Here is a 20,738-nt window from a genome sequence, read left to right as displayed (position 1 = left end):
TACAAACAGCGGCCAAGTGAGATGCAAACAATGTTCAAAAATTGAACATGGAGTCGGATGGCTGGGGTTTTGTTTGAAGATAGGTTTAGTCAGGCGGATGTAATCTCTATTCAAAAATGGAAAATCGGGTTGTCAGACGTTTTAAAAGTGCGCTAAGCAGAGGGTGGTTTCGGTCCGTCGTCCGTTGGGTGATGGGCCCAGCACGCTTTCACTGAGGCACTCTGCTGTTTGGTCAATGTTTTGTGTAAGGTGAGCAGGGTCACACCCTTCAAAATCTGGTGATGTTCAAGGGTTAAAAAAGAATGCTTTAGAACTTCAGTACTGCAGTCCATTCTAAAGTCCAGCAACAATGATGGCTCTGTTGTTGCAACAAAATGTCTTCAGCTTGGGAAGTAAGGTATGTTTGGCAGTGGTGGGATTTGAACCCACGCCTCCACAGAGACTGGAGCCTAAATCCAGCGCCTTGGACCGCTCGGCCACACTACCACACGCAGATGTGTTTCTTCTGCTTAGACCACTGATGTTTGGAACCCACAACAAAATTAAAAGATCACAAATCAAGATAAAGTACACTTTGGATGTCTTTGTCACTTGCTTTTGAGCACGCAGCTGGCTACGTATCACATAAGAAGCTCGAGGATAGGACCAAAAATCTTGACATGGCAGTGGTGGGATTTGAAATAATACCTCCAGAGAGACTGGAGGCTACATTCAGCGCGTACAAATAGCAGTCAGCTTTCATGCACATATTGCTGCAAAATGACATGAGGAGGATGGATGGAGTTTCTTCAGGTGTTCCGTGTGAAGACAGGTTAAGAGGAGCCAATGTTCTCGTATTCCACAATGGAAATCATGGTCTCCCACGTTGAAAGAAAAGGAGATGACTTAGCAGAGGATGGTTTCGATCCATCGACCTCTGGGTTATGGGCCCAGCACGCTTCCGCTGTGCCACTCTGCTTGTTGTGAAAGGTTGTGTGGACTGAGAGCAGCGTGGGCCCCGACTGACGACATTGCAGGAGTGAAAAAGAATGACCTAGAAATGAACCAAATGTCTTAGGGCGATTTTGACAATGTTCGATAAGGCCATTGCAAATTCAATGTCTTACATCAAGTAGTCCAGTGCATCTTGAAGTCTGGCAAGAATGTAGTTGCAACAACATAGCTTCAGCTTACGAGCTAAGGTATGTGTGGTAGTGTTGGTGTTTGCATGACCTAATGGCCTTTGGAACGCCAGTTCATCATGACAATCACATCAAACCTCATGGATGGATGGAGCCCCATTTAAGAAGATGGAAATGGCAGTGGTGGGATTTGAACCCACGCCTCCGAAGAGACTGGAGCCTTAATCCAGCGCCTTAGACCGCTCGGCCACACTACCTCCTCCCGCTTGGATTTGTGCTACAGACGTGGCTCAATCAGATCCCTCACCGATACAAACAGCGGCCAAGTGAGATGCAAACAATGTTCAAAAATTGAACATGGAGTTGGATGGCTGGGGTTTTGTTTGAAGATAGGTTCAGTCAGGCGGATGTAATCTCTATTCAAAAATGGAAAATCGGGTTGTCAGACGTTTTAAAAGTGCGCTAAGCAGAGGGTGGTTTCGGTCCGTCGTCCGTTGGGTGATGGGCCCAGCACGCTTTCACTGAGGCACTCTGCTGTTTGGTCAATGTTTTGTGTAAGGTGAGCAGGGTCACACCCTTCAAAATCTGGTGATGTTCAAGGGTTAAAAAAGAATGCTTTAGAACTTCAGTACTGCAGTCCATTCTAAAGTCCAGCAACAATGATGGCTCTGTTGTTGCAACAAAATGTCTTCAGCTTGGGAAGTAAGGTATGTTTGGCAGTGGTGGGATTTGAACCCACGCCTCCACAGAGACTGGAGCCTAAATCCAGCGCCTTGGACCGCTCGGCCACACTACCACACGCAGATGTGTTTCTTCTGCTTAGACCACTGATGTTTGGAACCCACAACAAAATTAAAAGATCACAAATCAAGATAAAGTACACTTTGGATGTCTTTGTCACTTGCTTTTGAGCACGCAGCTGGCTACGTATCACATAAGAAGCTCGAGGATAGGACCAAAAATCTTGACATGGCAGTGGTGGGATTTGAAATAATACCTCCAGAGAGACTGGAGGCTACATTCAGCGCATACAAATAGCAGTCAGCTTTCATGCACATATTGCTGCAAAATGACATGAGGAGGATGGATGGAGTTTCTTCAGGTGTTCCGTGTGAAGACAGGTTAAGAGGAGCCAATGTTCTCGTATTCCACAATGGAAATCATGGTCTCCCACGTTGAAAGAAAAGGAGATGACTTAGCAGAGGATGGTTTCGATCCATCGACCTCTGGGTTATGGGCCCAGCACGCTTCCGCTGTGCCACTCTGCTTGTTGTAAAGGGTTGTGTGGACTGAGAGCAGCGTGGGCCCCGACTGACGACATTGCAGGAGTGAAAAAGAATGACCTAGAAATGAACCAAATGTCTTAGGGCGATTTTGACAATGTTCGATAAGGCCATTGCAAATTCAATGTCTTACATCAAGTAGTCCAGTGCATCTTGAAGTCTGGCAAGAATGTAGTTGCAACAACATAGCTTCAGCTTACGAGCTAAGGTATGTGTGGTAGTGTTGGTGTTTGCATGACCTAATGGCCTTTGGAACGCCAGTTCATCATGACAATCACATCAAACCTCATGGATGGATGGAGCCCCATTTAAGAAGATGGAAATGGCAGTGGTGGGATTTGAACCCACGCCTCCGAAGAGACTGGAGCCTTAATCCAGCGCCTTAGACCGCTCGGCCACACTACCTCCTCCCGCTTGGATTTGTGCTACAGACGTGGCTCAATCAGATCCCTCACCGATACAAACAGCGGCCAAGTGAGATGCAAACAATGTTCAAAAATTGAACATGGAGTCGGATGGCTGGGGTTTTGTTTGAAGATAGGTTTAGTCAGGCGGATGTAATCTCTATTCAAAAATGGAAAATCGGGTTGTCAGACGTTTTAAAAGTGCGCTAAGCAGAGGGTGGTTTCGGTCCGTCGTCCGTTGGGTGATGGGCCCAGCACGCTTTCACTGAGGCACTCTGCTGTTTGGTCAATGTTTTGTGTAAGGTGAGCAGGGTCACACCCTTCAAAATCTGGTGATGTTCAAGGGTTAAAAAAGAATGCTTTAGAACTTCAGTACTGCAGTCCATTCTAAAGTCCAGCAACAATGATGGCTCTGTTGTTGCAACAAAATGTCTTCAGCTTGGGAAGTAAGGTATGTTTGGCAGTGGTGGGATTTGAACCCACGCCTCCACAGAGACTGGAGCCTAAATCCAGCGCCTTGGACCGCTCGGCCACACTACCACACGCAGATGTGTTTCTTCTGCTTAGACCACTGATGTTTGGAACCCACAACAAAATTAAAAGATCACAAATCAAGATAAAGTACACTTTGGATGTCTTTGTCACTTGCTTTTGAGCACGCAGCTGGCTACGTATCACATAAGAAGCTCGAGGATAGGACCAAAAATCTTGACATGGCAGTGGTGGGATTTGAAATAATACCTCCAGAGAGACTGGAGGCTACATTCAGCGCGTACAAATAGCAGTCAGCTTTCATGCACATATTGCTGCAAAATGACATGAGGAGGATGGATGGAGTTTCTTCAGGTGTTCCGTGTGAAGACAGGTTAAGAGGAGCCAATGTTCTCGTATTCCACAATGGAAATCATGGTCTCCCACGTTGAAAGAAAAGGAGATGACTTAGCAGAGGATGGTTTCGATCCATCGACCTCTGGGTTATGGGCCCAGCACGCTTCCGCTGTGCCACTCTGCTTGTTGTGAAAGGTTGTGTGGACTGAGAGCAGCGTGGGCCCCGACTGACGACATTGCAGGAGTGAAAAAGAATGACCTAGAAATGAACCAAATGTCTTAGGGCGATTTTGACAATGTTCGATAAGGCCATTGCAAATTCAATGTCTTACATCAAGTAGTCCAGTGCATCTTGAAGTCTGGCAAGAATGTAGTTGCAACAACATAGCTTCAGCTTACGAGCTAAGGTATGTGTGGTAGTGTTGGTGTTTGCATGACCTAATGGCCTTTGGAACGCCAGTTCATCATGACAATCACATCAAACCTCATGGATGGATGGAGCCCCATTTAAGAAGATGGAAATGGCAGTGGTGGGATTTGAACCCACGCCTCCGAAGAGACTGGAGCCTTAATCCAGCGCCTTAGACCGCTCGGCCACACTACCTCCTCCCGCTTGGATTTGTGCTACAGACGTGGCTCAATCAGATCCCTCACCGATACAAACAGCGGCCAAGTGAGATGCAAACAATGTTCAAAAATTGAACATGGAGTTGGATGGCTGGGGTTTTGTTTGAAGATAGGTTCAGTCAGGCGGATGTAATCTCTATTCAAAAATGGAAAATCGGGTTGTCAGACGTTTTAAAAGTGCGCTAAGCAGAGGGTGGTTTCGGTCCGTCGTCCGTTGGGTGATGGGCCCAGCACGCTTTCACTGAGGCACTCTGCTGTTTGGTCAATGTTTTGTGTAAGGTGAGCAGGGTCACACCCTTCAAAATCTGGTGATGTTCAAGGGTTAAAAAAGAATGCTTTAGAACTTCAGTACTGCAGTCCATTCTAAAGTCCAGCAACAATGATGGCTCTGTTGTTGCAACAAAATGTCTTCAGCTTGGGAAGTAAGGTATGTTTGGCAGTGGTGGGATTTGAACCCACGCCTCCACAGAGACTGGAGCCTAAATCCAGCGCCTTGGACCGCTCGGCCACACTACCACACGCAGATGTGTTTCTTCTGCTTAGACCACTGATGTTTGGAACCCACAACAAAATTAAAAGATCACAAATCAAGATAAAGTACACTTTGGATGTCTTTGTCACTTGCTTTTGAGCACGCAGCTGGCTACGTATCACATAAGAAGCTCGAGGATAGGACCAAAAATCTTGACATGGCAGTGGTGGGATTTGAAATAATACCTCCAGAGAGACTGGAGGCTACATTCAGCGCGTACAAATAGCAGTCAGCTTTCATGCACATATTGCTGCAAAATGACATGAGGAGGATGGATGGAGTTTCTTCAGGTGTTCCGTGTGAAGACAGGTTAAGAGGAGCCAATGTTCTCGTATTCCACAATGGAAATCATGGTCTCCCACGTTGAAAGAAAAGGAGATGACTTAGCAGAGGATGGTTTCGATCCATCGACCTCTGGGTTATGGGCCCAGCACGCTTCCGCTGTGCCACTCTGCTTGTTGTGAAAGTTTGTGTGGACTGAGAGCAGCGTGGGCCCCGACTGACGACATTGCAGGAGTGAAAAAGAATGACCTAGAAATGAACCAAATGTCTTAGGGCGATTTTGACAATGTTCGATAAGGCCATTGCAAATTCAATGTCTTACATCAAGTAGTCCAGTGCATCTTGAAGTCTGGCAAGAATGTAGTTGCAACAACATAGCTTCAGCTTACGAGCTAAGGTATGTGTGGTAGTGTTGGTGTTTGCATGACCTAATGGCCTTTGGAACGCCAGTTCATCATGACAATCACATCAAACCTCATGGATGGATGGAGCCCCATTTAAGAAGATGGAAATGGCAGTGGTGGGATTTGAACCCACGCCTCCGAAGAGACTGGAGCCTTAATCCAGCGCCTTAGACCGCTCGGCCACACTACCTCCTCCCGCTTGGATTTGTGCTACAGACGTGGCTCAATCAGATCCCTCACCGATACAAACAGCGGCCAAGTGAGATGCAAACAATGTTCAAAAATTGAACATGGAGTTGGATGGCTGGGGTTTTGTTTGAAGATAGGTTCAGTCAGGCGGATGTAATCTCTATTCAAAAATGGAAAATCGGGTTGTCAGACGTTTTAAAAGTGCGCTAAGCAGAGGGTGGTTTCGGTCCGTCGTCCGTTGGGTGATGGGCCCAGCACGCTTTCACTGAGGCACTCTGCTGTTTGGTCAATGTTTTGTGTAAGGTGAGCAGGGTCACACCCTTCAAAATCTGGTGATGTTCAAGGGTTAAAAAAGAATGCTTTAGAACTTCAGTACTGCAGTCCATTCTAAAGTCCAGCAACAATGATGGCTCTGTTGTTGCAACAAAATGTCTTCAGCTTGGGAAGTAAGGTATGTTTGGCAGTGGTGGGATTTGAACCCACGCCTCCACAGAGACTGGAGCCTAAATCCAGCGCCTTGGACCGCTCGGCCACACTACCACACGCAGATGTGTTTCTTCTGCTTAGACCACTGATGTTTGGAACCCACAACAAAATTAAAAGATCACAAATCAAGATAAAGTACACTTTGGATGTCTTTGTCACTTGCTTTTGAGCACGCAGCTGGCTACGTATCACATAAGAAGCTCGAGGATAGGACCAAAAATCTTGACATGGCAGTGGTGGGATTTGAAATAATACCTCCAGAGAGACTGGAGGCTACATTCAGCGCGTACAAATAGCAGTCAGCTTTCATGCACATATTGCTGCAAAATGACATGAGGAGGATGGATGGAGTTTCTTCAGGTGTTCCGTGTGAAGACAGGTTAAGAGGAGCCAATGTTCTCGTATTCCACAATGGAAATCATGGTCTCCCACGTTGAAAGAAAAGGAGATGACTTAGCAGAGGATGGTTTCGATCCATCGACCTCTGGGTTATGGGCCCAGCACGCTTCCGCTGTGCCACTCTGCTTGTTGTAAAGGGTTGTGTGGACTGAGAGCAGCGTGGGCCCCGACTGACGACATTGCAGGAGTGAAAAAGAATGACCTAGAAATGAACCAAATGTCTTAGGGCGATTTTGACAATGTTCGATAAGGCCATTGCAAATTCAATGTCTTACATCAAGTAGTCCAGTGCATCTTGAAGTCTGGCAAGAATGTAGTTGCAACAACATAGCTTCAGCTTACGAGCTAAGGTATGTGTGGTAGTGTTGGTGTTTGCATGACCTAATGGCCTTTGGAACGCCAGTTCATCATGACAATCACATCAAACCTCATGGATGGATGGAGCCCCATTTAAGAAGATGGAAATGGCAGTGGTGGGATTTGAACCCACGCCTCCGAAGAGACTGGAGCCTTAATCCAGCGCCTTAGACCGCTCGGCCACACTACCTCCTCCCGCTTGGATTTGTGCTACAGACGTGGCTCAATCAGATCCCTCACCGATACAAACAGCGGCCAAGTGAGATGCAAACAATGTTCAAAAATTGAACATGGAGTTGGATGGCTGGGGTTTTGTTTGAAGATAGGTTCAGTCAGGCGGATGTAATCTCTATTCAAAAATGGAAAATCGGGTTGTCAGACGTTTTAAAAGTGCGCTAAGCAGAGGGTGGTTTCGGTCCGTCGTCCGTTGGGTGATGGGCCCAGCACGCTTTCACTGAGGCACTCTGCTGTTTGGTCAATGTTTTGTGTAAGGTGAGCAGGGTCACACCCTTCAAAATCTGGTGATGTTCAAGGGTTAAAAAAGAATGCTTTAGAACGTCAGTAATGCAGTCCATTCTAAAGTCCAGCAACAATGATGGCTCTGTTGTTGCAACAAAATGTCTTCAGCTTGGGAAGTAAGGTATGTTTGGCAGTGGTGGGATTTGAACCCACGCCTCCACAGAGACTGGAGCCTAAATCCAGCTCCTTGGACCGCTTCGGCGACACTACCACACGCAGATGTGTTTCTTCTGCTTAGACCACTGATGTTTGGAACCCACAACAAAATTAAAAGATCACAAATCAAGATAAAGTACACTTTGGATGTCTTTGTCACTTGCTTTTGAGCACGCAGCTGGCTACATATCACATAAGAAGCTCGAGGATAGGACCACAAATTTTGACATGGCAGTGGTGGGATTTGAAATAATACCTCCAGAGAGACTGGAGGCTACATTCAGCGCGTACAAACCGCAGTCAGCTTTCATGCACATATTGCTGCAAAATGACATGAGGAGGATGGATGGAGTTTCTTCAGGTGTTCCGTGTGAAGACAGGTTAAGAGGAGCCAATGTTCTCGTATTCCACAATGGAAATCATGGTCTCCCACGTTGAAAAAAAAGGAGATGACTTAGCAGAGGATGGTTTCGATCCATCGACCTCTGGGTTATGGGCCCAGCACGCTTCCGCTGCGCCACTCTGCTTGTTGTGAAGGGTTGTGTGGACTGAGAGCAGCGTGGGCCCCGACTGACGACATTGCAGGAGTGAAAAAGAATGACCTAGAAATGAACGAAATGTCTTAGGGCGATTTTGACAATGTTCGATAAGGCCATTGCAAATTCAATGTCTTACATCAAGTAGTCCAGTGCATCTTGAAGTCTGGCAAGAATGTAGTTGCAACAACATAGCTTCAGCTTACGAGCTAAGGTATGTGTGGTAGTGTTGGTGTTTGCATGACCTAATGGCCTTTGGAACGCCAGTTCATCATGACAATCACATCAAACCTCATGGATGGATGGAGCCCCATTTAAGAAGATGGAAATGGCAGTGGTGGGATTTGAACCCACGCCTCCGAAGAGACTGGAGCCTTAATCCAGCGCCTTAGACCGCTCGGCCACACTACCTCCTCCCACTTGGATTTGTGCTACAGACGTGGCTCAATCAGATCCCTCACCGATACAAACAGCGGCCAAGTGAGATGCAAACAATGTTCAAAAATTGAACATGGAGTTGGATGGCTGGGGTTTTGTTTGAAGATAGGTTCAGTCAGGCGGATGTAATCTCTATTCAAAAATGGAAAATCGGGTTGTCAGACGTTTTAAAAGTGCGCTAAGCAGAGGGTGGTTTCGGTCCGTCGTCCGTTGGGTGATGGGCCCAGCACGCTTTCACTGAGGCACTCTGCTGTTTGGTCAATGTTTTGTGTAAGGTGAGCAGGGTCACACCCTTCAAAATCTGGTGATGTTCAAGGGTTAAAAAAGAATGCTTTAGAACGTCAGTAATGCAGTCCATTCTAAAGTCCAGCAACAATGATGGCTCTGTTGTTGCAACAAAATGTCTTCAGCTTGGGAAGTAAGGTATGTTTGGCAGTGGTGGGATTTGAACCCACGCCTCCACAGAGACTGGAGCCTAAATCCAGCTCCTTGGACCGCTTCGGCGACACTACCACACGCAGATGTGTTTCTTCTGCTTAGACCACTGATGTTTGGAACCCACAACAAAATTAAAAGATCACAAATCAAGATAAAGTACACTTTGGATGTCTTTGTCACTTGCTTTTGAGCACGCAGCTGGCTACATATCACATAAGAAGCTCGAGGATAGGACCACAAATTTTGACATGGCAGTGGTGGGATTTGAAATAATACCTCCAGAGAGACTGGAGGCTACATTCAGCGCGTACAAACCGCAGTCAGCTTTCATGCACATATTGCTGCAAAATGACATGAGGAGGATGGATGGAGTTTCTTCAGGTGTTCCGTGTGAAGACAGGTTAAGAGGAGCCAATGTTCTCGTATTCCACAATGGAAATCATGGTCTCCCACGTTGAAAAAAAAGGAGATGACTTAGCAGAGGATGGTTTCGATCCATCGACCTCTGGGTTATGGGCCCAGCACGCTTCCGCTGCGCCACTCTGCTTGTTGTGAAGGGTTGTGTGGACTGAGAGCAGCGTGGGCCCCGACTGACGACATTGCAGGAGTGAAAAAGAATGACCTAGAAATGAACGAAATGTCTTAGGGCGATTTTGACAATGTTCGATAAGGCCATTGCAAATTCAATGTCTTACATCAAGTAGTCCAGTGCATCTTGAAGTCTGGCAAGAATGTAGTTGCAACAACATAGCTTCAGCTTACGAGCTAAGGTATGTGTGGTAGTGTTGGTGTTTGCATGACCTAATGGCCTTTGGAACGCCAGTTCATCATGACAATCACATCAAACCTCATGGATGGATGGAGCCCCATTTAAGAAGATGGAAATGGCAGTGGTGGGATTTGAACCCACGCCTCCGAAGAGACTGGAGCCTTAATCCAGCGCCTTAGACCGCTCGGCCACACTACCTCCTCCCGCTTGGATTTGTGCTACAGACGTGGCTCAATCAGATCCCTCACCGATACAAACAGCGGCCAAGTGAGATGCAAACAATGTTCAAAAATTGAACATGGAGTTGGATGGCTGGGGTTTTGTTTGAAGATAGGTTCAGTCAGGCGGATGTAATCTCTGTTCAAAAATGGAAAATCGGGTTGTCAGACGTTTTAAAAGTGCGCTAAGCAGAGGGTGGTTTCGGTCCGTCGTCCGTTGGGTGATGGGCCCAGCACGCTTTCACTGAGGCACTCTGCTGTTTGGTCAATGTTTTGTGTAAGGTGAGCAGGGTCACACCCTTCAAAATCTGGTGATGTTCAAGGGTTAAAAAAGAATGCTTTAGAACGTCAGTAATGCAGTCCATTCTAAAGTCCAGCAACAATGATGGCTCTGTTGTTGCAACAAAATGTCTTCAGCTTGGGAAGTAAGGTATGTTTGGCAGTGGTGGGATTTGAACCCACGCCTCCACAGAGACTGGAGCCTAAATCCAGCTCCTTGGACCGCTTCGGCGACACTACCACACGCAGATGTGTTTCTTCTGCTTAGACCACTGATGTTTGGAACCCACAACAAAATTAAAAGATCACAAATCAAGATAAAGTACACTTTGGATGTCTTTGTCACTTGCTTTTGAGCACGCAGCTGGCTACATATCACATAAGAAGCTCGAGGATAGGACCACAAATTTTGACATGGCAGTGGTGGGATTTGAAATAATACCTCCAGAGAGACTGGAGGCTACATTCAGCGCGTACAAACCGCAGTCAGCTTTCATGCACATATTGCTGCAAAATGACATGAGGAGGATGGATGGAGTTTCTTCAGGTGTTCCGTGTGAAGACAGGTTAAGAGGAGCCAATGTTCTCGTATTCCACAATGGAAATCATGGTCTCCCACGTTGAAAAAAAAGGAGATGACTTAGCAGAGGATGGTTTCGATCCATCGTCCTCTGGGTTATGGGCCCAGCACGCTTCCGCTGCGCCACTCTGCTTGTTGTGAAGGGTTGTGTGGACTGAGAGCAGCGTGGGCCCCGACTGACGACATTGCAGGAGTGAAAAAGAATGACCTAGAAATGAACCAAATGTCTTAGGGCGATTTTGACAATGTTCGATAAGGCCATTGCAAATTCAATGTCTTACATCAAGTAGTCCAGTGCATCTTGAAGTCTGGCAAGAATGTAGTTGCAACAACATAGCTTCAGCTTACGAGCTAAGGTATGTGTGGTAGTGTTGGTGTTTGCATGACCTAATGGCCTTTGGAACGCCAGTTCATCATGACAATCACATCAAACCTCATGGATGGATGGAGCCCCATTTAAGAAGATGGAAATGGCAGTGGTGGGATTTGAACCCACGCCTCCGAAGAGACTGGAGCCTTAATCCAGCGCCTTAGACCGCTCGGCCACACTACCTCCTCCCGCTTGGATTTGTGCTACAGACGTGGCTCAATCAGATCCCTCACCGATACAAACAGCGGCCAAGTGAGATGCAAACAATGTTCAAAAATTGAACATGGAGTTGGATGGCTGGGGTTTTGTTTGAAGATAGGTTCAGTCAGGCGGATGTAATCTCTGTTCAAAAATGGAAAATCGGGTTGTCAGACGTTTTAAAAGTGCGCTAAGCAGAGGGTGGTTTCGGTCCGTCGTCCGTTGGGTGATGGGCCCAGCACGCTTTCACTGAGGCACTCTGCTGTTTGGTCAATGTTTTGTGTAAGGTGAGCAGGGTCACACCCTTCAAAATCTGGTGATGTTCAAGGGTTAAAAAAGAATGCTTTAGAACGTCAGTAATGCAGTCCATTCTAAAGTCCAGCAACAATGATGGCTCTGTTGTTGCAACAAAATGTCTTCAGCTTGGGAAGTAAGGTATGTTTGGCTGTGGTGGGATTTGAACCCACGCCTCCACAGAGACTGGAGCCTAAATCCAGCTCCTTGGACCGCTTCGGCGACACTACCACACGCAGATGTGTTTCTTCTGCTTAGACCACTGATGTTTGGAACCCACAACAAAATTAAAAGATCACAAATCAAGATAAAGTACACTTTGGATGTCTTTGTCACTTGCTTTTGAGCACGCAGCTGGCTACATATCACATAAGAAGCTCGAGGATAGGACCACAAATTTTGACATGGCAGTGGTGGGATTTGAAATAATACCTCCAGAGAGACTGGAGGCTACATTCAGCGCGTACAAACCGCAGTCAGCTTTCATGCACATATTGCTGCAAAATGACATGAGGAGGATGGATGGAGTTTCTTCAGGTGTTCCGTGTGAAGACAGGTTAAGAGGAGCCAATGTTCTCGTATTCCACAATGGAAATCATGGTCTCCCACGTTGAAAAAAAAGGAGATGACTTAGCAGAGGATGGTTTCGATCCATCGACCTCTGGGTTATGGGCCCAGCACGCTTCCGCTGCGCCACTCTGCTTGTTGTGAAGGGTTGTGTGGACTGAGAGCAGCGTGGGCCCCGACTGACGACATTGCAGGAGTGAAAAAGAATGACCTAGAAATGAACCAAATGTCTTAGGGCGATTTTGACAATGTTCGATAAGGCCATTGCAAATTCAATGTCTTACATCAAGTAGTCCAGTGCATCTTGAAGTCTGGCAACAATGTAATTGCAACAACATAGCTTCAGCTTACGAGCTAAGGTATGTGTGGTAGTGTTGGTGTTTGAATGACCTAATGGCCTTTGGAACGCCAGTTCATCATGACAATCACATCAAACCTCATGGATGGATGGAGCCCCATTTTAGAAGATGGAAATGGCAGTGGTGGGATTTGAACCCACGCCTCCGAAGAGACTGGAGCCTTAATCCAGTGCCTTAGACCGCTCGGCCACACTACCTCCTCCTGCTTGGATTTGTGCTACAGACGTGGCTCAATCAGATCCCTCACCGATACAAACAGCGGCCAAGTGAGATGCAAACAATGTTCAAAAATTGAACATGGAGTTGGATGGCTGGGGTTTTGTTTGAAGATAGGTTCAGTCAGGCGGATGTAATCTCTATTCAAAAATGGAAAATCGGGTTGTCAGACGTTTTAAAAGTGCGCTAAGCAGAGGGTGGTTTCGGTCCGTCGTCCGTTGGGTGATGGGCCCAGCACGCTTTCACTGAGGCACTCTGCTGTTTGGTCAATGTTTTGTGTAAGGTGAGCAGGGTCACACCCTTCAAAATCTGGTGATGTTCAAGGGTTAAAAAAGAATGCTTTAGAACGTCAGTAATGCAGTCCATTCTAAAGTCCAGCAACAATGATGGCTCTGTTGTTGCAACAAAATGTCTTCAGCTTGGGAAGTAAGGTATGTTTGGCAGTGGTGGGATTTGAACCCACGCCTCCACAGAGACTGGAGCCTAAATCCAGCGCCTTGGACCGCTTCGGCCACACTACCACACGCAGATGTGTTTCTTCTGCTTAGACCACTGATGTTTGGAACCCACAACAAAATTAAAAGATCACAAATCAAGATAAAGTACACTTTGGATGTCTTTGTCACTTGCTTTTGAGCACGCAGCTGGCTACATATCACATAAGAAGCTCGAGGATAGGACCACAAATTTTGACATGGCAGTGGTGGGATTTGAAATAATACCTCCAGAGAGACTGGAGGCTACATTCAGCGCGTACAAACCGCAGTCAGCTTTCATGCACATATTGCTGCAAAATGACATGAGGAGGATGGATGGAGTTTCTTCAGGTGTTCCGTGTGAAGACAGGTTAAGAGGAGCCAATGTTCTCGTATTCCACAATGGAAATCATGGTCTCCCACGTTGAAAAAAAAAGGAGATGACTTAGCAGAGGATGGTTTCGATCCATCGACCTCTGGGTTATGGGCCCAGCACGCCTCCGCTGCGCCACTCTGCTTGTTGTGAAAGGTTGTGTGGACTGAGAGCAGCGTGGGCCCCGACTGACGACATTGCAGGAGTGAAAAAGAATGACCTAGAAATGAACCAAATGTCTTAGGGCGATTTTGACAATGTTCGATAAGGCCATTGCAAATTCAATGTCTTACATCAAGTAGTCCAGTGCATCTTGAAGTCTGGCAAGAATGTAGTTGCAACAACATAGCTTCAGCTTACGAGCTAAGGTATGTGTGGTAGTGTTGGTGTTTGAATGACCTAATGGCCTTTGGAACGCCAGTTCATCATGACAATCACATCAAACCTCATGGATGGATGGAGCCCCATTTAAGAAGATGGAAATGGCAGTGGTGGGATTTGAACCCACGCCTCCGAAGAGACTGGAGCCTTAATCCAGCGCCTTAGACCGCTCGGCCACACTACCTCCTCCCGCTTGGATTTGTGCTACAGACGTGGCTCAATCAGATCCCTCACCGATACAAACAGCGGCCAAGTGAGATGCAAACAATGTTCAAAAATTGAACATGGAGTTGGATGGCTGGGGTTTTGTTTGAAGATAGGTTCAGTCAGGCGGATGTAATCTCTATTCAAAAATGGAAAATCGGGTTGTCAGACGTTTTAAAAGTGCGCTAAGCAGAGGGTGGTTTCGGTCCGTCGTCCGTTGGGTGATGGGCCCAGCACGCTTTCACTGAGGCACTCTGCTGTTTGGTCAATGTTTTGTGTAAGGTGAGCAGGGTCACACCCTTCAAAATCTGGTGATGTTCAAGGGTTAAAAAAGAATGCTTTAGAACGTCAGTAATGCAGTCCATTCTAAAGTCCAGCAACAATGATGGCTCTGTTGTTGCAACAAAATGTCTTCAGCTTGGGAAGTAAGGTATGTTTGGCAGTGGTGGGATTTGAACCCACGCCTCCACAGAGACTGGAGCCTAAATCCAGCGCCTTGGACCGCTTCGGCCACACTACCACACGCAGATGTGTTTCTTCTGCTTAGACCACTGATGTTTGGAACCCACAACAAAATTAAAAGATCACAAATCAATATAAAGTACACTTTGGATGTCTTTGTCACTTGCTTTTGAGCACGCAGCTGGCTACATATCACATAAGAAGCTCGAGGATAGGACCACAAATTTTGACATGGCAGTGGTGGGATTTGAAATTATACCTCCAGAGAGACTGGAGGCTACATTCAGCGCGTACAAACCGCAGTCAGCTTTCATGCACATATTGCTGCAAAATGACATGAGGAGGATGGATGGAGTTTCTTCAGGTTTCGTGTGAAGACAGGTCAAGAGGAGCCAATGTTCTCGTATTCCACAATGGAAATCATGGTCTCCCACGTTGAAAAAAAAAGGAGATGACTTAGCAGAGGATGGTTTCGATCCATCGACCTCTGGGTTATGGGCCCAGCACGCTTCCGCTGCGCCACTCTGCTTGTTGTGAAAGACTGTGTGGACTGAGAGCAGCGTGGGCCCCGACTGACGACATTGCAGGAGTGAAAAAGAATGACCTAGAAATGAACCAAATGTCTTAGGGCAGTTTTGACAATGTTCGATAAGGCCATTGCAAATTCAATGTCTTACATCAGGCCATTGCCATTGTCCAGTGCATCTTGAAGTCTGGCAACAATGTAGTTGCAACAACATAGCTTCAGCTTACGAGCTAAGGTGTGTGTGGTAGTGTTGGTGTTTGAATGACCTAATGGCCTTTGGAACGCCAGTTCATCATGACAATCACATCAAACCTCATGGATGGATGGAGCCCCATTTAAGAAGATGGAAATGGCAGTGGTGGGATTTGAACTCACGCCTCCGAAGAGGCTGGAGCCTTAATCCAGCGCCTTAGACCGCTCGGCCACACTACCTCCTCCCGCTTGGGTTTGTGCTACAGACCTGGCTCAATCAGATCCCTCACCGATACACACAGCGGCCAAGTGAGATGCAAACAATGTTCAAAAATTGAACATGGAGTTGGATGGCTGGGGTTTTGTTTGAAGATAGGTTCAGTCAAGCCGATGTAATCTCTATTCAAAAATGGAAAACGTGGTTGTCAGACGTTTTAAAAGTGCGCTAAGCAGAGGGTGATTTCGGTCTGTCGTCCGTTGGGTGATGGGCCCAGCACGCTTTCACTGAGGCACTCTGCTGTTTGGTCAATGTTTTGTGTAAGGTGAGCAGGGTCACACCCTTCAAAATCTGGTGATGTTCAAGGGTTAAAAAAGAATGCTTTAGAACTTCAGTACTGCAGTCCATTCTAAAGTCCAGCAACAATGATGGCTCTGTTGTTGCAACAAAATGTCTTCAGCTTGGGAAGTAAGGTATGTTTGGCAGTGGTGGGATTTGAACCCACGCCTCCACAGAGACTGGAGCCTAAATCCAGCGCCTTGGACCGCTCGGCCACACTACCACACGCAGATGTGTTTCTTCTGCTTAGACCACTGATGTTTGGAACCCACAACAAAATTAAAAGATCACAAATCAAGATAAAGTACACTTTGGATGTCTTTGTCACTTGCTTTTGAGCATGCAGCTGGCTACGTATCACATAAGAAGCTCGAGGATAGGACCACAAATTTTGACATGGCAGTGGTGGGATTTGAAATTATACCTCCAGAGAGACTGGAGGCTACATTCAGCGCGTACAAACCGCAGTCAGCTTTCATGCACATATTGCTGCAAAATGGCATGAGGAGGATGGATGGAGTTTCTTCAGGTGTTCCGTGTGAAGACGTATAAGAGGAGCAAATGTTCTCATATTCCACAATGGAAATCATGGTCTCCCACGTTGAAAAAAAAAAGGAGATGACTTAGCAGAGGATGGTTTCGATCCATCGACCTCTGGGTTATGGGCCCAGCACGCTTCCGCTGCACCACTCTGCTTGTTGTGAAAGGTTGTGTGGACTGAGAGCACCGTGGGCCCCGACTGACGACATTGCAGGAGTGAAAAAGAATGACCTAGAAATGAACCGAATGTCTTAGGTCGATTTTGACAATGTTCGATAAGGGCATTGCAAATTCAATGTCTTACATCAAGTAGTCCAGTGCATCTTGAAGTCTGGCAACAATGTAGTTGCAACCATATAGCTTCAGCTTACGAGCTAAGGTATGTGTGGAAGTGGTTGTGTTTGAATGACCTAATGGCCTTTGGAACGCCAGTTCATCATGACAATCTCATCAAATGGATGGAGCCCCATTTAAGAAGATGGAAATGGCAGTGGTGGGATTTGAACCCACGCCTCCGAAGAGACTGGAGCCTTAATCCAGCGCCTTAGACCGCTCGGCCACACTACCTCCTCCCGCTTGGATTTGTGCTACAGACGTGGCTCAATCAGATCCCTCACCGATACAAACAGCGGCCAAGTGAGATGCAAACAATGTTCAAAAATTGAACATGGAGTTGGATGGCTGGGGTTTTGTTTGAAGATAGGTTCAGTCAGGCGGATGTAATCTCTATTCAAAAATGGAAAATCGGGTTGTCAGACGTTTTAAAAGTGCCCTAAGCAGAGGGTGGTTTCGGTCCGTCGTCCGTTGGGTGAATGACCTAGAAATGAACCAAATGTCTTAGGGCGATTTTGACAATGTTCGATAAGGCCATTGCAAATTCAATGTCTTACATCAAGTAGTCCAGTGCATCTTGAAGTCTGGCAACAATGTAGTTGCAACAACATAGCTTCAGCTTACGAGCTAAGGTATGTGTGGTAGTGTTGGTGTTTGAATGACCTAATGGCCTTTGGAACGCCAGTTCATCATGACAATCACATCAAACCTCATGGATGGATGGAGCCCCATTTAAGAAGATGGAAATGGCAGGATTTGAACCCACGCCTCCGAAGAGGCTGGAGCCTTAATCCAGCGCCTTAGACCGCTTGGCCACACTACCTCCTCCCGCTTGGGTTTGTGCTACAGACCTGGCTCAATCAGATCCCTCACCGATACACACAGCGGCCAAGTGAGATGCAAACAATGTTCAAAAATTGAACATGGAGTTGGATGGCTGGGGTTTTGTTTGAAGATAGGTTCAGTCAGGCGGATGTAATCTCTATTCAAAAATGGAAAACGTGGTTGTCAGACGTTTTAAAAGTGCGCTAAGCAGAGGGTGATTTCGGTCCGTCGTCCGTTGGGTGATGGGCCCAGCACGCTTTCACTGAGGCACTCTGCTGTTTGGTCAATGTTTTGTGTAAGGTGAGCTGGGTCACACCCTTCAAAATCTGGTGATGTTCAAGGGTTAAAAAAGAATGCTTTAGAACTTCAGTACTGCAGTCCATTCTAAAGTCCAGCAACAATGATGGCTCTGTTGTTGCAACAAAATGTCTTCAGCTTGGGAAGTAAGGTATGTTTGGCAGTGGTGGGATTTGAACCCACGCCTCCACAGAGACTGGAGCATAAATCCAGCGCCTTGGACCGCTCGGCCACACTACCACACGCAGATGTGTTTCTTCTGCTTAGACCACTGATGTTTGGAACCCACAACAAAATTAAAAGATCACAAATCAAGATAAAGTACACTTTGGATGTCTTTGTCACTTGCTTTTGAGCACGCAGCTGGCTACGTATCACATAAGAAGCTCGAGGATAGGACCACAAATTTTGACATGGCAGTGGTGGGATTTGAAATTATACCTCCAGAGAGACTGGAGGCTACATTCAGCGCGTACAAACCGCAGTCAGCTTTCATGCACATATTGCTGCAAAATGGCATGAGGAGGATGGATGGAGTTTCTTCAGGTGTTCCGTGTGAAGACAGGTTAAGAGGAGCAAATGTTCTCATATTCCACAATGGAAATCATGGTCTCCCACGTTGAAAAAAAAAGGAGATGACTTAGCAGAGGATGGTTTCGATCCATCGACCTCTGGGTTATGGGCCCATCACGCTTCCGCTGCACCACTCTGCTTGTTGTGAAAGGTTGTGTGGACTGAGAGCACCGTGGGCCCCGACTGACGACATTGCAGGAGTGAAAAAGAATGACCTAGAAATGAACCGAATGTCTTAGGTCGATTTTGACAATGTTCGATAAGGGCATTGCAAATTCAATGTCTTACATCAAGTAGTCCAGTGCATCTTGAAGTCTGGCAACAATGTAGTTGCAACCATATAGCTTCAGCTTACGAGCTAAGGTATGTGTGGAAGTGGTGGTGTTTGAATGACCTAATGGCCTTTGGAACGCCAGTTCATCATGACAATCTCATCAAATGGATGGAGCCCCATTTAAGAAGATGGAAATGGCAGTGGTGGGATTTGAACCCACGCCTCCGAAGAGACTGGAGCCTTAATCCAGCGCCTTAGACCGCTCGGCCACACTACCTCCTCCCGCTTGGATTTGTGCTACAGACGTGGCTCAATCAGATCCCTCACCGATACAAACAGCGGCCAAGTGAGATGCAAACAATGTTCAAAAATTGAACATGGAGTTGGATGGCTGGGGTTTTGTTTGAAGATAGGTTCAGTCAGGCGGATGTAATCTCTATTCAAAAATGGAAAACGTGGTTGTCAGACGTTTTAAAAGTGCGCTAAGCAGAGGGTGATTTCGGTCCGTCGTCCGTTGGGTGATGGGCCCAGCACGCTTTCACTGAGGCACTCTGCTGTTTGGTCAATGTTTTGTGTAAGGTGAGCAGGGTCACACCCTTCAAAATCTGGTGATGTTCAAGGGTTAAAAAAGAATGCTTTAGAACTTCAGTACTGCAGTCCATTCTAAAGTCCAGCAACAATGATGGCTCTGTTGTTGCAACAAAATGTCTTCAGCTTGGGAAGTAAGGTATGTTTGGCAGTGGTGGGATTTGAACCCACGCCTCCACAGAGACTGGAGCCTAAATCCAGCGCCTTGGACCGCTCGGCCACACTACCACACGCAGATGTGTTTCTTCTGCTTAGACCACTGATGTTTGGAACCCACAACAAAATTAAAAGATCACAAATCAAGATAAAGTACACTTTGGATGTCTTTGTCACTTGCTTTTGAGCACGCAGCTGGCTACGTATCACATAAGAAGCTCGAGGATAGGACCAAAAATCTTGACATGGCAGTGGTGGGATTTGAAATAATACCTCCAGAGAGACTGGAGGCTACATTCAGCGCGTACAAATAGCAGTCAGCTTTCATGCACATATTGCTGCAAAATGACATGAGGAGGATGGATGGAGTTTCTTCAGGTGTTCCGTGTGAAGACAGGTTAAGAGGAGCCAATGTTCTCGTATTCCACAATGGAAATCATGGTCTCCCACGTTGAAAAAAAAGGAGATGACTTAGCAGAGGATGGTTTCGATCCATCGTCCTCTGGGTTATGGGCCCAGCACGCTTCCGCTGCGCCACTCTGCTTGTTGTGAAGGGTTGTGTGGACTGAGAGCAGCGTGGGCCCCGACTGACGACATTGCAGGAGTGAAAAAGAATGACCTAGAAATGAACCAAATGTCTTAGGGCGATTTTGACAATGTTCGATAAGGCCATTGCAAATTCAATGTCTTACATCAAGTAGTCCAGTGCATCTTGAAGTCTGGCAACAATGTAGTTGCAACAACATAGCTTCAGCTTACGAGCTAAGGTATGTGTGGTAGTGGTGGTGTTTGAATGACCTAATGGCCTTTGGAACGCCAGTTCATCATGACGATCTCATCAAATGGATGGAGCCCCATTTAAGAAGATGGAAATGGCAGTGGTGGGATTTGAACCCACGCCTCCGAAGAGACTGGAGCCTTAATCCAGCGCCTTAGACCGCTCGGCCACACTACCTCCTCCCGCTTGGATTTGTGCTACAGACGTGGCTCAATCAGATCCCTCACCGATACAAACAGCGGCCAAGTGAGATGCAAACAATGTTCAAAAATTGAACATGGAGTTGGATGGCTGGGGTTTTGTTTGAAGATAGGTTCAGTCAGGCGGATGTAATCTCTATTCAAAAATGGAAAAC

The 20,738-nt window shown here is 46.7% G+C and overlaps 25 non-coding genes across 25 annotated transcripts; all 25 read right to left on the bottom strand.

Moving 5' to 3' along the window:
• Positions 1-404: 404 nt before the first annotated feature.
• trnal-uag (transfer RNA leucine (anticodon UAG)) lies at positions 405-486 on the bottom strand. Its single transcript has one exon. It is a non-coding gene; the product is annotated as a tRNA-Leu (tRNA).
• An 810-nt stretch (positions 487-1,296) lies between these two features.
• On the bottom strand, positions 1,297-1,378 carry trnal-aag (transfer RNA leucine (anticodon AAG)). The gene has a single exon. It is a non-coding gene; the product is annotated as a tRNA-Leu (tRNA).
• Positions 1,379-1,835: 457 nt separating this feature from the next.
• Positions 1,836-1,917, bottom strand: trnal-uag (transfer RNA leucine (anticodon UAG)). The gene has a single exon. It is a non-coding gene; the product is annotated as a tRNA-Leu (tRNA).
• An 810-nt stretch (positions 1,918-2,727) lies between these two features.
• Positions 2,728-2,809, bottom strand: trnal-aag (transfer RNA leucine (anticodon AAG)). Its single transcript has one exon. It is a non-coding gene; the product is annotated as a tRNA-Leu (tRNA).
• A 457-nt stretch (positions 2,810-3,266) lies between these two features.
• Positions 3,267-3,348, bottom strand: trnal-uag (transfer RNA leucine (anticodon UAG)). Its single transcript has one exon. It is a non-coding gene; the product is annotated as a tRNA-Leu (tRNA).
• Positions 3,349-4,158: 810 nt separating this feature from the next.
• On the bottom strand, positions 4,159-4,240 carry trnal-aag (transfer RNA leucine (anticodon AAG)). Its single transcript has one exon. It is a non-coding gene; the product is annotated as a tRNA-Leu (tRNA).
• A 457-nt stretch (positions 4,241-4,697) lies between these two features.
• trnal-uag (transfer RNA leucine (anticodon UAG)) lies at positions 4,698-4,779 on the bottom strand. The gene has a single exon. It is a non-coding gene; the product is annotated as a tRNA-Leu (tRNA).
• An 810-nt stretch (positions 4,780-5,589) lies between these two features.
• On the bottom strand, positions 5,590-5,671 carry trnal-aag (transfer RNA leucine (anticodon AAG)). Its single transcript has one exon. It is a non-coding gene; the product is annotated as a tRNA-Leu (tRNA).
• Positions 5,672-6,128: 457 nt separating this feature from the next.
• On the bottom strand, positions 6,129-6,210 carry trnal-uag (transfer RNA leucine (anticodon UAG)). The gene has a single exon. It is a non-coding gene; the product is annotated as a tRNA-Leu (tRNA).
• An 810-nt stretch (positions 6,211-7,020) lies between these two features.
• Positions 7,021-7,102, bottom strand: trnal-aag (transfer RNA leucine (anticodon AAG)). The gene has a single exon. It is a non-coding gene; the product is annotated as a tRNA-Leu (tRNA).
• Positions 7,103-8,452: 1,350 nt separating this feature from the next.
• On the bottom strand, positions 8,453-8,534 carry trnal-aag (transfer RNA leucine (anticodon AAG)). The gene has a single exon. It is a non-coding gene; the product is annotated as a tRNA-Leu (tRNA).
• A 1,350-nt stretch (positions 8,535-9,884) lies between these two features.
• trnal-aag (transfer RNA leucine (anticodon AAG)) lies at positions 9,885-9,966 on the bottom strand. The gene has a single exon. It is a non-coding gene; the product is annotated as a tRNA-Leu (tRNA).
• Positions 9,967-11,316: 1,350 nt separating this feature from the next.
• On the bottom strand, positions 11,317-11,398 carry trnal-aag (transfer RNA leucine (anticodon AAG)). The gene has a single exon. It is a non-coding gene; the product is annotated as a tRNA-Leu (tRNA).
• Positions 11,399-12,748: 1,350 nt separating this feature from the next.
• On the bottom strand, positions 12,749-12,830 carry trnal-aag (transfer RNA leucine (anticodon AAG)). Its single transcript has one exon. It is a non-coding gene; the product is annotated as a tRNA-Leu (tRNA).
• A 457-nt stretch (positions 12,831-13,287) lies between these two features.
• Positions 13,288-13,370, bottom strand: trnal-uag (transfer RNA leucine (anticodon UAG)). Its single transcript has one exon. It is a non-coding gene; the product is annotated as a tRNA-Leu (tRNA).
• An 811-nt stretch (positions 13,371-14,181) lies between these two features.
• Positions 14,182-14,263, bottom strand: trnal-aag (transfer RNA leucine (anticodon AAG)). Its single transcript has one exon. It is a non-coding gene; the product is annotated as a tRNA-Leu (tRNA).
• Positions 14,264-14,720: 457 nt separating this feature from the next.
• Positions 14,721-14,803, bottom strand: trnal-uag (transfer RNA leucine (anticodon UAG)). The gene has a single exon. It is a non-coding gene; the product is annotated as a tRNA-Leu (tRNA).
• Positions 14,804-15,621: 818 nt separating this feature from the next.
• trnal-aag (transfer RNA leucine (anticodon AAG)) lies at positions 15,622-15,703 on the bottom strand. Its single transcript has one exon. It is a non-coding gene; the product is annotated as a tRNA-Leu (tRNA).
• A 457-nt stretch (positions 15,704-16,160) lies between these two features.
• On the bottom strand, positions 16,161-16,242 carry trnal-uag (transfer RNA leucine (anticodon UAG)). The gene has a single exon. It is a non-coding gene; the product is annotated as a tRNA-Leu (tRNA).
• Positions 16,243-17,044: 802 nt separating this feature from the next.
• Positions 17,045-17,126, bottom strand: trnal-aag (transfer RNA leucine (anticodon AAG)). Its single transcript has one exon. It is a non-coding gene; the product is annotated as a tRNA-Leu (tRNA).
• Positions 17,127-17,633: 507 nt separating this feature from the next.
• Positions 17,634-17,715, bottom strand: trnal-aag (transfer RNA leucine (anticodon AAG)). Its single transcript has one exon. It is a non-coding gene; the product is annotated as a tRNA-Leu (tRNA).
• A 457-nt stretch (positions 17,716-18,172) lies between these two features.
• Positions 18,173-18,254, bottom strand: trnai-uau (transfer RNA isoleucine (anticodon UAU)). The gene has a single exon. It is a non-coding gene; the product is annotated as a tRNA-Ile (tRNA).
• An 802-nt stretch (positions 18,255-19,056) lies between these two features.
• On the bottom strand, positions 19,057-19,138 carry trnal-aag (transfer RNA leucine (anticodon AAG)). Its single transcript has one exon. It is a non-coding gene; the product is annotated as a tRNA-Leu (tRNA).
• A 457-nt stretch (positions 19,139-19,595) lies between these two features.
• trnal-uag (transfer RNA leucine (anticodon UAG)) lies at positions 19,596-19,677 on the bottom strand. Its single transcript has one exon. It is a non-coding gene; the product is annotated as a tRNA-Leu (tRNA).
• An 801-nt stretch (positions 19,678-20,478) lies between these two features.
• trnal-aag (transfer RNA leucine (anticodon AAG)) lies at positions 20,479-20,560 on the bottom strand. The gene has a single exon. It is a non-coding gene; the product is annotated as a tRNA-Leu (tRNA).
• Between the last annotated feature and the right edge of the window lie 178 nt (positions 20,561-20,738).

Source organism: Genypterus blacodes, unplaced genomic scaffold (assembly GCF_046128005.1).
Source record: "Genypterus blacodes isolate CSIRO-AG114 ecotype Tasmania unplaced genomic scaffold, CSIRO-AGI_Gbla_v1 ptg000033l_1, whole genome shotgun sequence".
In the NCBI taxonomy this organism is placed as follows: Eukaryota; Metazoa; Chordata; class Actinopteri; order Ophidiiformes; family Ophidiidae; genus Genypterus; species Genypterus blacodes.
This window is presented reverse-complemented; position numbering and strand designations above follow the sequence as displayed.